Source organism: Rhinatrema bivittatum, unplaced genomic scaffold, assembly GCF_901001135.1.
Source record: "Rhinatrema bivittatum unplaced genomic scaffold, aRhiBiv1.1, whole genome shotgun sequence".
In the NCBI taxonomy this organism is placed as follows: domain Eukaryota; kingdom Metazoa; phylum Chordata; class Amphibia; order Gymnophiona; family Rhinatrematidae; genus Rhinatrema; species Rhinatrema bivittatum.
The window spans coordinates 38084-52006 of record NW_021821259.1 but is presented as its reverse complement, the minus strand read 5'-3'; the positions used below and the strand labels follow the sequence as shown (position 1 = coordinate 52006).

Here is a 13923-nt window from a genome sequence, read left to right as displayed (position 1 = left end):
GATCCCTCTCCCATCCCCATCCCCTCTTCCACTCCCCCTCCCTCTTCTCCTGCTGATCTCTCTCCCATCCACCCTTCCCCTTCTTCCACTCCTCCTCCCTCTTCTCCTGCTGATCACTCTCCCATACACCCTTCCCCCTCTTCCACTCCCCTCCCTCTTCTCCTGCTGATCACTCTCCCATCCACCCTTCCCCCCTCTTCCAATTCCCCCTCCCTCTTCTCTTGCTGATCACTCTCCCATACACCCTTCCCCTCTTCCACTCCCCTCCCTCTTCTCCTGCTGATCACTCTCCCATCCCCCTCCCCCTCTTCCACTCCCCCTCCTCCTGCTGATCCCTCTCCCATCCGCCTCCCCCTCTTCCACTCCCCCTCCCTCTTCTCCTGCTGATCTCTCTCCCATCCCTCTTTTACTCCCCTCCCTCTTATCTGCTGATCTCTCTCCCATCCACCCTTCCCCTCCCTTCCATTCCCCCTCCCTCTTCTCCTGCTGATCCCTCTCCCATCCCCCTTCCCCTCTTCCACTCCCCCTCCCTCTTCTCCTGCTGATCTCTCTCCCATCCACCCTTCCCCCTTCTTCCACTCCTCCTCCCTCTTCTCCTGCTGATCTCTCTCCCATCCCCCTCCCTCTCTTCAACTCCCTCTCCCTCTTTCACTCCCCCCTCCCTCTTGTCCTGCTGATCTCTCTCTCCCATCCGCCCTGCCCACCTCTTCCACTCACCATCCCTCCTCTTCCATTCCCCCCTCTTCTCCTGCTGATCTGTCCCATCCACCCTTCCCCCCTATTCCACTCCCCCTCCCTCTTCTCCTGCTCTCTCTCCCTTCCCCCTTCTTCCACTCCCCCTCCCTGTTCTCCTGCTGATCTCTCTCCCATCCACCCTTCCCCCCTCTTCCACACCCCTCCCTCTTCTCCTGCTGATCTCTCTCCCATCCACCCTTCCCCCTCTTCCACTCCCCCTCCCTCTTCTCCTGCTGATCTCTCTCCCATCCACCCTGCCCCCTTTTCCACTCCACGTCCCCTCCTCTTCCACTCCCCCTCCTTCTTCTCCTGCTGATCTCTCTCTTATCCTCCCTTTTTCATTCCTCCTCCCTCTTCTCCTGCTGATCTCTCTACCATCCACCCTGCCCCCCTCTTCCCCTCCCTCTTCTCCTGCTGATCTCTCTCCCATCCACCCTTCCGCCCACTTCTCCTGCTGATCTGTCTCACATCCACCCTTCCCCCCACTTCTCCTGGTGATCTCTCACATCCACCCTTCCCCCCTCTTCCACTCCCCCTCCCTCTTCTCCTGCTGATCACTCTCCCATCCACCCTTCCCCCCTCTTCCACTCCCCTCCCTCTTCTCCTGCTGTTCACTCCCATCCAACCCTTCCCCCCTCGTTCCACTCCCCCTTCCCTCTTCTCCTGCTGATCTCTCTCCCTTCCCACCCTTCCCCCCTCTTCCACTCCCCCTCCCTCTTCTCCTGCTGATCTCTCTCCCATCCACCCTTCCCCCCTCTTCCCCTCCCTCTTCTCCTGCTGATCTCTCTCCCATCCACCCTTTCGCCCACTTCTCCTGCTGATCTGTCTCACATCCACCCTTCCCCCCACTTCTCCTGGTGATCTCTCACATCCACCCTTCTTCCCTCTTCCACTCCCAGTCCCTCTTCTCCTGCTGATCCCGCTCCCTCTTCTCCTGTTGACATCTTGCCAGCCAATTTGCAGGAGGGGCACCCGGAGCCAGCAGGAGATGCGTCGCACTTGCTCATCGCCTCCCGTCATGCAGAAATGCAGACTTTTTAAAATTCAAACAAAACACTATTGCAATGCATTTCCCCACTGCAGTTTATAAACTGAGGAGAGGTCTCCTCCTGGGCATATTTACTGATAGGAGCAGTTTGTACCCTGCTGCCGTTGTGCCCATTCTGTCTACTGCTGCAGATATTACAGTCCTCACCTTGGGTGAGACTTAGTCCAACGGGCAACCCCATACTCCAGCCAGGTTACAGCCTCACCAGCCTATGCAACACCTTGAGCCGATGATTTCAATGTGTTATCCACTATGAGATGCCTCGATCTTTTTCCTGGGTGGTACCTCCTAATATGGAACCTAACATCATGTAACTATAGCATGGGTTATTTTTCCCTATATGCATCACCTTGCACTTGTCCACATTAAATTTCATCTGCCATTTGGATGCCCAATCTTTCAGTCTTGCAAGGTCCTCCTGTAATGTATCACGATCCACTTATGATTTAACTACTCTGAACAATTTTGTGTCATCTGCAAGTTTGATTATCTCACTCGTCGTATTTCTTTCCAGATCATTTATAAATATATTGAAAAGCACCGGTCCAAGTATAGATCCCTGAGGCACTCCACTGTCCACTCCCTTCCACTGAGAAAATTGCCCATTTAATCCCACTCTCTGTTTCCTGTCTTTTAACCAGTTTGTAATCCACGAAAGGACAAGGCCACCTATCCCATGACTTTTTAGTTTTCTTAGAAGCCTCTCATGAGGATCTTTGTCAAATGCCTTCTGAAAATCCAAACACACTACATCTACCGTTCACCTTTATCCACATGTTTATTAACCCCTTCAAAAAAATGAAGCAGATTTGTGAGACAAGACTTCACTTGGGTAAATCCATGCTGGCTTTGTTCATTAAATCGGTGCTTCTCAACCTTTTTCCCACACCTAACAGACCACACTCACATGTGTGACAGACTGCTCATTACATTTTACAGCGGAAATAAAAAAATAAAGGTCCAGAATTATTTTTATTGTTAAGAATGACACAAGGAAAGGATACGTATTCTGTCTGAACAGAAATTGCATAAACGGTAAACATCCCATACCCAAAACAGCACCAATTTCCAGCACTTAACAGTAACCACCTTACCTAAGAAAAGGCAACACTGAAATATTACACCAGGCCTTAAGACACCAATACATCTCTTATTAGGAAAACGGACCAAGTCAGGCTGCTATAGAGTCCTACACAGAAACAACACGCCAGCAGAAAACCTCACCTGAATCACGTGCTGTCCCTCACCTAACATAGAATAAAGAGACCAAAACGCATAACTAGAAGCATGCAGAAAAAACTGAATTGGAAACCGCAACAAGCCAGAGTCTCTGTATGCAGTGCAACAAAGGAAAAAAAAGAAACATCAACCATCCTTATAAAACAAATCAAGAAATATAAAATCAGTAGCAGTAAAACCATACTAACAAAAAGAACAGATTATTTCAAAACAGCTGATGAGTGGAATATCCAATAATTAAAAACTCATATAAAAAATTTCTAGATACCAATAAAATATTTCAAAAAAGCAGACACAAAGACCCAGTAATTAAAAATAATAAGGATACAAAAAATGTTTTGCTCTGCATACCTGGGAATGTTTGATATCCAGGCGCCCTGAGACTGTTTTGAATTAGCAGGAGGAGAGATGGTTTGCTTGCAACTTTCTCTTCTCTCTCTCTCGCACACTGGCTCACAATCGCTCACATATACACATGCTTTTTCTCTCTCGCTTATATAGGCTCTTAATGGAGAAATTACTTACCTGATAATTTCGTTTTCCTTAGTGTAGACAGATGGACTCAGGACCAATGGGTATAGTGTAGTCCTGATAGCAGTTGGAGACAGATCAGATTTCAATCTGACGTCAGCCCCTAGTACATATACCCCTGCAGGAAGTGCACCTCTTCAGTATTCTCCTCAAAAAGCATTGTGGATATACGTATGACTGACTAATTTGATTAACTTGGATAACTTCATAACTTGGTTAAACATTATAACTTGATTAACTTGAATTGGTTGAATTGACTATAGCTGGAGGCCGCCAGTATACTCAACCGGAAAGCGTCGACACCCGGTAGGGTGGGTGCCCTAGGTGAATGAGAACATGGCTTACCCTTGAATCATTCGAACTTCCATGCGTATCGGCAGCCAAGGGGTGGGATGCTGAGTCCATCTGTCTACACTAAGGAAAACGAAATTATCAGGTAAGTAATTTCTCCATTTCCTAGCGTGTAGCAGATGGACTCAGGACCAATGGGATGTATAAAAGCTACTCCCGAACCGGGTGGGAGGCTGCCCATGACCCAAATTAGTACTGCCCTTGCAAATGCCGTGTCCTCCTGAGCCTGAACATCCAGATGGTAGAATCTGGAGAAGGTGTGGATGGAGGACCATGTTGCCGCCCTGCAGATCTCGGCGGGTGACAGCATTCTGGTTTCTGCCCAGGATACTGCCTGGGCTCTGGTAGAATGGGCCTTGACCTGTAGAGGCGGCTTGCCTGCTTCTACGTAGGCCGCCTTGATGACTTCCTTGATCCAGCGGGCTATGGTTGCCCGAGAGGCCGCTTCCCCTTGTCTCTTCCCACTGTGAAGGACGAAAAGGTGGTCCATTATTTGTACGGGTTGTGACATTTCCAGATATCTGGATAGGAGTCTGCCGATATTGAGGTGGCGTAGACTATGAGCTTCTTCCAAATTCTTCAAGTCATCCGGCGATGGTAGCGAGATGGTTTGGTTAAGATGGAAGTGTGATACCACTTTGGGAAGGAACGAAGGGACCGTGCGTAGCTGGATGGATCCTGGGGTGAGCCTGAGGAATGGCTTACGGCAGGACAGTGCTTGTAGTTCTGAAATGCGGCGGGCTGAGCAGACTGCCAGCAGAAATGCTGTCTTTAATGTTAACAGGCAGAGGGACAGACCCCGGAGGGGTCTGAAGGAGGTTCCTGCTAGGAAATCCAGGACCAGGTTGAGATTCCACAGAGGTACCGGCCACTTTAATGGTGGGCGGATGTGTTTGACTCCTTTCAGGAAGCGTGACATGTCCGGGTGAGAAGCTATGCTGTCGCCCTCGCTCTTGGAGCCGTAGCATGACAATGCGGCCATCTGTACCTTGATGGAGTTGAGGGACAGCCCCTTCTGTAGCCCGTTCTGTAAGAATTCCAGGATCACGGGAACTTTGAGCGTGGCTTGATGTTGTGGTCTTCGCACCAGGCTTTAGAAACTCTCCAAATCCTTATGTACGTTAGAGATGTGGAGAACTTGCATGCTCGGAGTAGGGTGTCGATTACAGCTCCCGAGTATCCGCTCTTTCTCAGGCGAGCCCTCTCAATGGCCAGGCCGTAAGAGAGAATTGAGCTGGATCCTCATGGAGGATTGGTCCTTGTTGAAGCAGGTCTCTGTGTGGAGGAAGTGGTAGGGGGTTCCCTGCCAGTAGTCGTCTAATGTCTGCATACCATGGTCTTCTTGGCCAGTCCGGGGCCACCAGAAGAACTAGTCTCCTGTGTGGCTGTATCTTGTGAATGATTGTGCCCAATAGGGGCCACGGTGGGAAGGCGTATAATAGGGTCCCCTGTGGCCAGGTCTGTACCAGGGCATCGATCCCCTGGGACTGAGGTTTTCACAAATGCTCTCAATCACATACTCACATGCTTTCTCACCTAAACCAGCTCTCAATCACATACATACTCTCTTTCACATGTACAAGCTCTCAATCATTCACATACATGCTGTCTCACTCACACACACAGGATCTCAAACACACATGCTTGCTCATTCACTCACTCTCCCCCCTCCCCCGAACTAGCAGCAGCAGCAGCAGCCTCCTCCACTTCTAACCCTAAAGGCAGCAGAACCTACTTCATTTTCAGCCCTCGCGGAGAAGGAGTCCCATTGGCCGCGGGGGTTGACGACGTTCTTTGTTTTTCTTCGAGCCGCGCTGCTCATTCCTTAGCCTGCGTCTCTCTTTTCTTTGAGCCGATACTGCCTGCACTAGCATGGTCTCTTCTTCCCGCGCACGCACCCGCTGCTCACCACTTCCTCTTCCGGGCCACTGGGGGGGGGGGGGTGGGAAGAAGAGAGCTTGCCGGTGCCGCTGACTCCAGCTCTCCTGCCGCGTTCCGCCCAGGCTTTCAACGTTTTAAGCCCGGGTGGAGGACCTATCTTGCTCGGGTAGGGGGAGCAGCTGGGTCAGCAGGGGACCGGGAAGTGTGGCGAGACACCTGCGTGTGCTTGGCGACACACCGGTTGAGAACTACTGCATTAAATCATGTCTATGTTTTGTGATTTTATTCTTTATAACAGTTTCCATAATTTTTCCCAGCACTGAAGTCAGGCTCACTGGTCTGTAGTTTCCCAGATCTACCCTAGAGCCCTTTTAAAATATTGGGGTTACATTGGTCATCTGAGAAAAAAATGTGTGAGGCTTGCTGGGCAGACTGGATGGGCCGTTTGGTCTTCTTCTTCTGCCGTCATTTCTATGTTTCATCTTCCAGTCTTCAGATACAATGGATGATTTTAATGATAGGTTACAAATTACTTGTAATAGATCTGAAATTTAATTTTTATTTTTTTAATTTTATTTTTAATTTTTATATACCGGAATTCCTGTATGCAATACAAATCAATCCGGTTTACAAGTAACAAAAAGGTTGCCCTGGTCTGGGAGGTTAGACCGGGGTTTTTTACATAGAACATTGAACAATAACAATCAACCAATGAACATTATTACAAGGAACAGTGAAATATCAATAATATTTAACAAATAATAAATAACCTTGTTCGTGTTTTGAATAGTATGTGTGTGTTCCCCTTTTTACAATGGACTTTAGTAGCGTAATTTTTGAGTTCCTTCAGAGTTTTGAGTTCCTTCAGAGTTCCTTCAGAGTTTTGAGTTCCTTCAGAACACTAGGATGCATACCATCCGGTCCAGGTGATTTGCTACTCTTCAGTTTGTGAATCTGGCCTACTACATGTTCCAGGTTCACTATGATTTGGGTCAGTTCATCTGAACCATCATCTTTGAAAATCTTCTCCAGAACAGATATTTACCCAACATCCTCCTCAGTAAACACTGAAGCTAAGAATTAATTTAGTCTTTCTGCAATGACCTTATCTTCCCTAAATGAACCTTTAAACCTTCTATCATCTAATGGTCCAACTGACTCCCTATTTAAAAAAGGCTTTATTTTGAATTTTGCCTTTATGGCCAACTGATTTTCAGATTCTCTCTTAGCCTGTATTATCAATGTCTTACATTTAACTTGCCAGTGTTTATGCTTTATCCTATTTTGTTCAGATGGTTCCTTCTTCCAATTTTTGAATGAAGATCTTTTGGATAAAATAGCCTCTTTCACCTCCCCTTTTAACCATGTCAGTAATTTTTTTGCCTTCCTTCCACCTTTCTTAATGTGGGGATTACATCTGGATCGTGCTTCTAGGATTGTATTTTTTAACAATATCCACGCCTGTTGCACACCTAACCTTTATAGCTGCACCTTTCTGTTTTTTCTAATTATTTCTCTCATTTTATCAAAGTTTCCTTTTGAAAGTTTAGTGTTAGAGATGTAGATATACATATGGTCTCCTTTCTAGTCATTCATTCAAATTTGATCATATTATGATCACCGTTGCCAAGCGGCCCCACCACCGTTACCTCTCTCACCAAATCCTGTGCTCCACTGAGAATTAGATCTAAAATTGCTCCCTCTGTCATCGGTTTCTGAACCAATTGCCCCATAAAGCAATCATTTATTCCATCCAGGAACTTTACCTCTCAGACATGTCCTGATGTTACATTTAGCCATTCAGTATTGGGGTAATTGAAATCTGGTGCAGGATAACACTTATAACCACCAATAATTTCAATAAAGACTTCTTTTTATTCCAAACAAATTCAATGTGACAGAATTCTTATGTTGGCAACTCCTTGATTCATCACAACTGCTTTAAACAGTCCCCCGACACGGTCCCGTGTTTCGCTAGGCTGCATCAGGAGGGACCATAAGTATGATTATATCTGTAACAGCATTACCCGGAGCGCTCTGGGTGGTTATAAGTGTTATCCTGCACCAGTGTTTCCTGTTACTTGCGGATGTGCAAGGGTTTGCTTCTTCTTTGTTTGGTAATTGAAATCTCCCATTATTACTGCACCACCAAATTCTTCCCTAGCAACCAACCAGTCACATGACCTGAAGAAATGAGAATTCAAAGTGGTAATTCCCAATGCTTTTATTTCATCACACTGTGCGATTATGACTTTATTAATCAAATGTTTCCACATTGGTTTATTTTGCCTCTGATTCTATTTTCTTGATTAGCTGTGACATTCTGCTGATGGTGGCTCTCACAGACTGTGTCGGACCTCTGAGTAGGCGTCTTCTGCCACAGACCTAAGGAAGGAAACCAGAGATACCTTAGAAGCAGGATTATTCGTGAGATAAAACACCTGCCAAGTTGAGGGATTTTTTCCATTTCTGAGGTTTTAGCATTTTAATTGTACTATGTCTGTTATTTCATTCATTTTTTTCCTCTTGTTCTTTATAATATTTCCCCTTTTGTGAAGGTTCAAGTTCCCTGTATGTACCGGATCAGTCCAGACTCCTGGGTTTTGCCTCCGCACCAGCAGATGGAGACAGAGCCAAACTTGTCAGGCTCCGCATATATACCAGGATGCCACCCACAGCCTGCCAGTATAACTCTGTCTCCAGCAGATGGAGACAGAGCCAAACTTGTCAGGCTCCGCATATATACCAGGATGCCACCCACAGCCTGCCAGTATAACTCTGTCCCCAGCAGATGGCCGGATGCTTAACCCACAGTCTTTCCTGATCCAAATCGGGTGTTAGTATAGAGGAGTAAGGGTGCTAGCTAGATTTTTGGCTATTTCCTTCTCCTTTCAGTAAAGTTAAAAAAAAAAAAAAAAGGAGATATATTTTTTGTTAACAGGTTCTCCAGAGGATTGGGCCTGAGCCTCCCAGGGGGTTGCTAGGTCCCGAGGGGGCCTTCCCCCCCTGGTGATGAAGCTGCTGTGGCTTAGGATCGAGGACCCTGCAGGTGAGAACCGGCCCAGCCGGGGTGATACCGGGGAGCCCGGCTCACTCACCCCAACCAGGCCGCTTCAGCACTCGCCGGGGGACAGCGTAATTGTAAAAAAAAAAAAAAAAAAAGGTGAGTGTTGTTTGTCTCGCGGCGGCGGCTCGATGGCACGGTTTTTAAAATTTTTTTTTCTTCCCCGGTCATTTCCTTCTTACTCCGCGGGTTGAAATTTTATCATTCACAAATCTTTATCATTAATACATAAATCCATCTATGATCTCCTTTATCTCGACCTTGAAATTCCATTAAAACTCCATACTTCTAATAGGCCAATGAGAGAAATATCCAAAGGAACACTACAAGCCCCTCCAACCAAAGCCACGCGACTCATTGCATCCAGGGACCGAGCATTTTCAACAGCAGCCCCAGCTATCTGGAACAACCTCCCTGCTGAACTCAGGTTGGAACCTTGCCTGCTAACTTTAAAAAAAAAAACTCAAAACGTGGTTGTTCCGCCAAGCCTTCCCAGAACCCTGGGATACACATTAGACTTTATCTACTCACGAACAATTATACGAACAATTATACCTCCCCTCCTCTGATTCCTGGACAGCATGGATACCAACTCTAACATGTGGACTAATTCTATTCTGAACTATCTCTAGTCTGGAATTTTGTTATTTCTCTTTTCTTTAACTTAACTTTATCTCTTTTCTTCCAGCTACCTAAGCTTCCAAGTTCACGGTCCTCGTTTAATGTAACTTTGTCTCTTCCTTTACCTAATTATTTTTATCCCTGTTCGATGTAAACCGTCCTGATATGGTATTTAACCATGAAGGTCGGTATAGAAAAATGTTAAATAAATAAATAAATTTTTTAGTCAGCAGCCGGCAGCGCGGGTCAACCCGGGATGCCACATGGCGCGGCCTGCGGGTCGGCGCGCGCGCAGCTGTCCAGGGATGGGCTGTGCTCAGCCTGCATCCCTGGCAACGAAGGGACATCGGGGGTCGCACAGGGGGTGTCGGGCAGGCGGATCACAATGCCAATTGCGGTCGGGGCTCTTCCTGGTCCTATGCCGAAGTGGCTGCAGGCAGGTGCGGTAAAAGCTGCCATTTTAGCGCCGGTCCCGCCGACCGCCCCGATCTCTTCGCCGCCATCAGGGGGAGCCAGGAACTCACCTCCCTCCCTCTCCCCACAACGGCCAGCCCCTGGGCTGGCCTCTCCCGCGGGCCCGTCGGGGGAGGGAGCAGGGGACATCACAGGGTCCGAGTCGGATGTCTCCTGCTCCGTCTTCGCCTCGGAGTTTATTTTGGCCATGCATAGAGCCTTTAAGGCCCGCAAACGTCCATCAGCTTCCCAGGGGAGACCTGAGGGGTCCCACCTTGCTGGTACGGGACTCCCCCAGCGGGGGGCCACGGCAGGACCTTCTCGGGCAAAGAGGTCCCTGAGGGCCCTTCCACCACAGGACGTTTTGGATTCCTTGGAGGACACATCGGACCACGAGGATTTGGAGGGACCGTCCCCACCCCCGAGGGGGGGTAGAGGGAGACGAGGCCACGTCACCTGGGACAAAGAGGCAGAGTCAGACTTCGGAGGGAGATGATACCAGGGTAATCCGTCTCTTTCGTAGGGACGATCTGGGATCCCTCATACCAGCAATCCTGGAGGAGTTAGGGATCGCCACTCCTCCAGAAGAGTCTAGGCTCGGTTCCATGGATCCGGTGTTGTTGGATCTGAGAGGCCCTCCTACGATCTTTCCCTTCCATTTTTCAGCTACGGATTTGCTGTTTCAGGAATGGGACATTCCGGACTTGGGGTTAAAAGTCTCGAAGGCGATGGACAAGCTTTACCCATTGCCAGAGGACGCCTTGGAAGTTCTGCGGGTTCCTAAGGTGGATGCAGCTGTGTCAGCAGTCACGAAGCGCACTACCATTCCGGTCATGGGCAACATGGCTCTGAAAGATCTCCAGGATTGGAAGTTGAAGATCCAATTGAAGAAGATATTTGAAGTCTCGGCCCTAGGGGCCCGGGCAGCTATTTGTAGTAATTTCGCGCTCAGAGCCGGACTATGCTGGGTCCAACAACTCCTGGCCAATGAGGGCCTGTCAGAAGAGGAAGCTCGACAGGCTGGATGCTTGGAGGCGGTAGTAGCCTACAGTGCGGACGCCCTGTATGATCTTTTGCGAACTTCTGCGCGCTCCATGGTCTCGGCCGTCTCCGTGAGGTGACTCCTGTGGTTGCGGACGGTGCGTCCAAGTCCAAGCTGGGCTCCTTGCTGTTTAAGGGTAAGCTGCTGTTCGGGAAGGAGTTGGATGATATGATTCAGCTACTGGGGGAGAATAAGGGGTATCGTCTTCCGGAGGACAGGACACGCCCCAGGTCATCTTTGTCCTCTAGGTCTCGTTTCAGGGGAAACCGGAGGGCTTGTCCCTCGTGCCCATGTACTCCTTCCTCTTCCTCCTCCTTTCGTTCGGGGGGGGGGGGGGGGACGTCAGCAGACTCAGTCCTTTCAGGGCAGGCGTTTTGGCAGGCCTGGTTCCTCCCAGTCCCCTGCCGGTGTTAAGTTCGCACAATGATGTCCGGCCGGACCATTCCTCGGTACCCAGGGTAGGGGGCAGATTGTCTCTCTTCTACAAGGAATGGACCAGGATCACGTCTGATCAATGGGTACTCTCGGTAATAAAACACGGTTACGCCTTAGATTTTGCACGCCAGCCCCATCCACACTTCTTCCCTTCACCTTGCGGAAACGCAGACAAGCGCCAAGCGGTCCAACAGACTTGGAAAGGTTGCTCGACCTGGGAGCGATTGCACCGGTCCTGCATCAGGAACAACGAAGAGGACATTACTCCATTTATTTCATCATTCCAAAGAAGGAAGGAACCTTCCATCCCATCCTAGATCTCAAGTGCATCAACAGATGTCTGTGGATCCCACATTTTTGCATGGAGACGTTACGGTCCGTCATAGCGTCAGTGCGGCCGGGGGAATTCCTGGCATCCCTGGATCTCATGGAAGCTTATCTTCACATCGGGATCAGGGAGGATCACCAGAAGCATCTCTGGTTCTATGTTTTGGGGAAGCACTATCAGTTCCAAGCCTTGCCCTTTGGTCTGGCCACAGCTCCCAGAACCTTCATCAAGATCATGGTGGTAGTAGCGGCGCAGCTACAGAGGGAAGGATTGCTGGTACACCCATACTTCGACGATGGGTTGATTCGGGCGAAGTCAGAGTCCCTCTGTCGGTCGGCGATCACTTGAGTAATGGAGTTGTTGCGTTCCCTAGGCTGGGTGGTGAGCATCACGAAGAGTCATCTCATTCCCTCTCAGTCTCTGGAGTTTTTGGGAGCGTTGTTCGATACTCACCGAGGGGCGGTCTTCCTCTCGTCAGAGCATTGCCGCAAATTACAGGGGCAGGTTCGGTCCTTACTCCTGAAACAACCACCGTCAGTTTGGGATTATCTGCAGATGATAGGATCCATGGTGTCAATGCTAGACCTGGTGCCCTGGTCTTTCGTGCACATGCGATCCTTATAGTCCGCGTTGCTGTCCCGTTGGAGCCCGATGTCTGAACAATTTTATCTCCCGTTACCATTGACGAAGCCGGCTCATCTCAGCCTCGGGTGGTGGCTGTCCTCGACCAACCTTCTCAGGGGAGTGCCCCTCGTGACGCCGGAATGGACGGTGGTCACCATGGATGCGAGCCTCCTTGGTTGGGGAGTGGTGTGTCTACAGAAGTCGGTTCAGGGCAGCTAGTCTGCGACCAAGTCGCGCTGGTCATTCAATCGCCTGGAGATCAGGGCAGTGCGTTTGGCGTTGCAGGCGTTTCATCCCCTGATCCGGGGGAAGTCTGTCAGGGTCCTCTCAGACAACGCGACAACGGTGGCCTACATCAATCATCAAGGGGGAACCAGAAGTCAACCTACATCAAGCCTTCAAGGCTCGCCTTCTGATCTAGTTGGCGGATAGTCATCTGTCCAGCATAGCGGCGTCCCATATAGCAGGGGTCGACAATGTTCAGGTGGACTTCTTGAGCTGCCATCATCTCGATCCAGGAGAATGGGAAATGGAAGACAGGGCATTCCATCTCATCTGCGACAGATGGGGCACGCCGCCATGGATCTGATGGCGACGTTCCGGAATGCCAAGGCCCCAAGGTTCTTTGCCCGCCGAAGAGAAACAGGGGCAGAAGGAGTGGACGCCCTGGCGTTACCGTGGCCCACAACGATTCTTCTGTATGTCTTTCCCCTTGGCCTCTGATTGGCAGAATCCTTCAGCGCATAGAGGCCCATCCATCTGAGGTCATTCTGGTGGCTCCCGAATGTCCAAGACAGCCCTGGTTTGCGGATCTTCTCAACCTAGCTGTGGAGGGGCTGCTGAGGTTTCCGTATCTACCAGATCTCCTCCATCAGGGACCCGTGTGTTTCGATCAGGTAGATCGCTTTGTCTAGCGGCATGGCTTTTGAAAGGCATCGTCTAAAGTGCAAAGGCTATTCTGACACGGTGGTTTCTACTTTGTTGAAATCGCGAAAGAAGTCGACTTCATTGGTGTATGTACGAGTGTGGAAGGTCTTTGAATCGTGGTGCGTTGAGCGTTCCATTCCTGCTACCTGGGCATCCGTTTCAGCTATTTTGGCTTTTCTACAGGATGGCTTAGCTAAAGGCCTATCCTGTGGCTCTCTGAGGGTGCAAGATAGCCGCTCTTGGTTGTTTTCGGGGGTTTCTCGAAGGGAGACCCCTGGCGGCGCATCTTGATGTGAACAGATTTCTGAAAGGGGCGAATCAGTTGTGTCCGCCCTTGAAGATTCCGTGTCCTTCCTGGAATTTGAACGTGGTTCTCAAGGCCCTATGTGCGCCTCCCTTCGAGCCTCTAAAACCGGCAATCCTTAAGGACCTTACTTTGAAGACAGTATTCTTGGTGGCAATCGCGTCTGCCAGAAGAGTGTCAGAGTTTCAGGCCTTGTCTTGCAGGGAGCCTTTCTTGTGGATCTCGGATGCAGGAGTTACGCTGCGCACGGTTCCCTCATTTCTCCCGAAAGTTGTTTCTTCATTTCATTTGAATCAGTCGGTGGAGCTTCCTTCCTTTGGGGATTCCCCGGGGGCGGATC

The 13923-nt window shown here is 49.5% G+C and overlaps 1 protein-coding gene across 1 annotated transcript in view; it reads right to left on the bottom strand.

Annotated features, from left to right (window-relative positions):
- Positions 1–7994: 7994 nt before the first annotated feature.
- Positions 7995–13923, bottom strand: part of LOC115082559 (fucolectin-1-like) — a 42041-nt gene continuing 36112 nt past the window's right edge. Inside the window, exon 6 of the mRNA XM_029586775.1 lies at positions 7995–8170. The gene's annotated coding sequence lies outside the window, so the exon portion shown is untranslated. The remainder of the gene's footprint in view (positions 8171–13923) is intronic.